The sequence below is a fragment of the Equus quagga genome, chromosome 8 (assembly GCF_021613505.1).
Source record: "Equus quagga isolate Etosha38 chromosome 8, UCLA_HA_Equagga_1.0, whole genome shotgun sequence".
NCBI lineage: Eukaryota > Metazoa > Chordata > Mammalia > Perissodactyla > Equidae > Equus > Equus quagga.
The window spans coordinates 29,750,623-29,754,058 of NC_060274.1; the positions used below are offsets into that span (position 1 = coordinate 29,750,623).

Here is a 3,436-nt window from a genome sequence, read left to right on the forward strand (position 1 = left end):
CCTGGCGCGGGGGGCGGGCGGATGCGCGCCGCTGCCGCTGCTCCTCGGCTGCAGGGCCCAGCGCCCCCGCGCAGGGGGAGGGGCCGCGGCGGCCGGCGCGCGGGTTCCTCCGCGCCCGGGCCCGCCGCGCCGGCTTGGCCGAGGGCGCCAGCAGCTGCAGGCAGCGCTCCAGCGCTCGCCGCCTGACCATCCTCGGGGCGAGCCGCCGCCGATCGCAGCCCCTCAGGCGCCCGCAGGCCGCGGCTAGGGTTGCTGCCTGTCGCCCGACCCCTCCTTCATTGTGACCTTCGAATGTGGCGGCCCCACCAGCGTCAGCTCCGCTCCGGCCTCGGCCAAGATGGCCACCCCCGCGGCCCCCTCGCCGAGGCCATGTTGGTCAAGGAGGCGCCGCGGCCCAGCCCTTAGCCCCCGCCGGGCCCGCGCCTCTTGCACCCTCTGCAGGAGCCCTTCTGAAGTCACCTTGGTTACCCTGTTTCCAGCCAGAAGGCGGCCTTCAGAGGACAGGAACGCATTCCCGCACACCAGCCATAATTGCCACGGCTGAATGGGATCTGGGCTCCCGGGGCCCGCGCAGTCGCCGCAGACAAGTGCTGGCGGCAGCATGCTCACCACCTAGGGCGCCCTGAGCCCGGGGGCCAAGCATCCGAACTGGAATTCCAACTGTGTGCAGTAGGTAGTGAATATTAACGGCGGCACTGCCTTGCCACAGTGGGCTTATGACCTCTTAAGATGCTGTCACAGCCTCCTGGTACACAGAATCCTCATCGAAATTTGTTTCCTTTTGAATCTCAGCATGATGACTTAAGAGCATAAAATTGTGATGCTGAGTTTCTCCCAGATTTTCTTTTTAAACTGCAGGATGCATTTAGCTGTTTCAAGAAGTAATTTAAGTATAGACAGATCGAAATAGAATTCAACAATGAGTGGTTGGGCAAAAAGAGTTCTCTGTAAGAGTCCTCGGATGTGTCCATGAGCCAGAAACGTCCTCTGGGACCGGCGTGGGGGGTTACATTGGGAAAACACACACACAGGCCCCAAACGCTGATACGACTGCTGGAAAATGCAAATCAAACTATTCTGCAGTTTGAAAGCGAACGTGCCCGTGTGTACTGTAGGAATGTAAAGAAGATTATGTCGGGTGTGGACTTTACCCCTTCAGGCTGGATTGTTGTGGAACCTTATTGACTTAAGGGTGATTAAGAGCTGCTTGACCTGGGTGGGGCCGAGACTGCCTCGATGAGTGGTACCTGGGGTGCAACGGAAGAGAATACACAGCGCTACAAACCCACAGGGTAAAATTTAAGTTACTGGTCAGTTCTACACAGGGCTCTTGGCTAAGGGAACTTTAAAAAGATGCCCTTTGTTCCCCTCACCCCAATTCTTTATTATGAAGATATTCAAATATACAGAAAACAGGTATGCCTTTTTGCTAGACCGTTTGAATAAGTTGCATACATCAAAATGTTACCCCTAAATGCAGTCGTGCGTCGCATACCGACGTTTCGATTAACGACGGACGCATATACCAGGTGGTCCCATGAGATTAGTACCATCCAGCTAGGTGTGTAGTAGGTTATCCCCTCTAGGTTTGCGTAAGTCCTCAATGATATTCGCCTAATGACGAAATCGCCTGTCGCATTTCTCAGAATGTTTCTCCTTGACTAAAGCAGGACGGTACTTCCTTTTTCTAAGAATAAGGACATTTGCTTCAGAAGGACAATACCATTAGCACACCTAAGAAAATCCCCCAATACCATTTAATATTCAGTCCATCTTCAAGTTTGATTGTCCTCAAAATATCTCTTATAACCTTTTTTTCTCAACTAAGATACTGTCCAGCCTCATGTATTGCATTTGCTTATTATGTTTAAGTAAGATGCAATTTGAAATGTTCACTTGCTAACTTCTCTACACATAGAGATGTAATGAAGAGACAAGTTCACAGGGTGTGTTTCATTGAGGGCAAGTGCTTTAGATGAGCACACCTCTGCAGGAAAGTCTGGGAGGAATGCATAGTCTCTTAACACAACATTGAGATTATAATTGAAGCTGTATTAATTAAATAGTAATGGTTTATGCTTTCTTAACTCCTGGAATACTACATAAACTTTATGGGTTGTGTTGTAACCTCTGCTCAACCCGACTTCTAAAGCTTGATGGTTGGTTTTTTTCTAAACAGTGAAAAGCAGCTGCTCAGTATAAGTTTACATCACTCCAAGCAAAACCTCTAGCTTGTGCTGCTTCAAGGCACAGAGCAAAATAAACCTTGCCCCCTCTGCATTTTACTGGTGGTTTAATTTTAGATCCTGACCTGCTGAACTGGGTTTCATTTGTCCTTCCCTCTTATGCCACCCCTAGAAAGTCAGGCACTCAGCACATAATCATAAGTATTTGTCTTCAGAATTGTTACTGTTTAAAAGAAGAGAACAGACCCAAAATGGAATCACTTACGCTGAGGCCCACGTCAACAAACCAAGAGCTTAATTACACTTGTGGCCTCTCCCAGAAGTGGAACCTTAAACTAGAGGAAAGTGACATTGCCGCAACCCATCTGCTTTTTTGCTGGTATAATTTCCTTGTTCTGCTCCTTTCTGTCTATAAGTCTCATTTTGTACAGCTCCTCAGAGCTCCTTTCTGTCTGCTAGATGGGATGCTGCCCGTTCATGAAATGTTGAATAAACGAAATGAGATCTTTAAAATTTACTGAGTTGATTTTGTTTTAACATTACTTAATTTTTTCTTTTTTGAGGAAGACTAGCCCTGAGCTAATATCTGCTGCCAATCCTCCTCATTTTGCTGAGGAAGACTGGCCCTGAGCTAACATCCGTGCCCATCTTCCTCTACTTTATATGTGGGACGCCTGCCACAGCATGGCTTGACAAGTGGTGCCGTGTCCCACCTGGGACTCGAACCGGTGAACCCTGGGCCACCGAAGCGGAATGTTCATGCTTAACCGCTGCACCACCGGGCCGGCCCCAACGCTACTTAATTTTTAAACGTTAATCAATGCTGTAAAGAAGAAGGGCAAATTTACCCAGTTTCCTAAAAGTGGCTGGTGGCCAATGTACCTTTTCCGGAGACTAATATTAAATAGGATTATCTTATGACTTCACAAGATGTTAGATTCTACTTAAATTACTTCTGGGAAATCACATATAGAAGCATTTTAGCATAATGACTCTGATCTTTGAAGAGAGTTCTGCAGTCAGGCCTGTCCTTTCTTCTCCAGCTCCAGGCCTAAAGGTGTGCAGGTCTCCAGGACTTTAATTCGGTGCGTGTTTCTAGCAACACCGCTGGAATTCAGTTAAGCACTGTGTTCACCCCCAGCAAAATCAAAGATTGTTTGAGATCGTGAAAAATATATAGATAACTCCAAATAGCAATAAGAAGCATCTCGGGCAGCTAAATTCTAATCAGTGCTCTGCCATTAACCACC

At 48.3% G+C, this 3,436-nt stretch overlaps 1 protein-coding gene across 1 annotated transcript in view; it reads right to left on the reverse strand.

The window, feature by feature from the left end:
* The window catches only part of NAPEPLD (N-acyl phosphatidylethanolamine phospholipase D), a 40,148-nt gene extending 39,457 nt beyond the window's left edge, over nucleotides 1-691 (reverse strand). Inside the window, exon 1 of the mRNA XM_046669999.1 lies at nucleotides 460-691. The gene's annotated coding sequence lies outside the window, so the exon portion shown is untranslated. The remainder of the gene's footprint in view (nucleotides 1-459) is intronic.
* Between the last annotated feature and the right edge of the window lie 2,745 nt (nucleotides 692-3,436).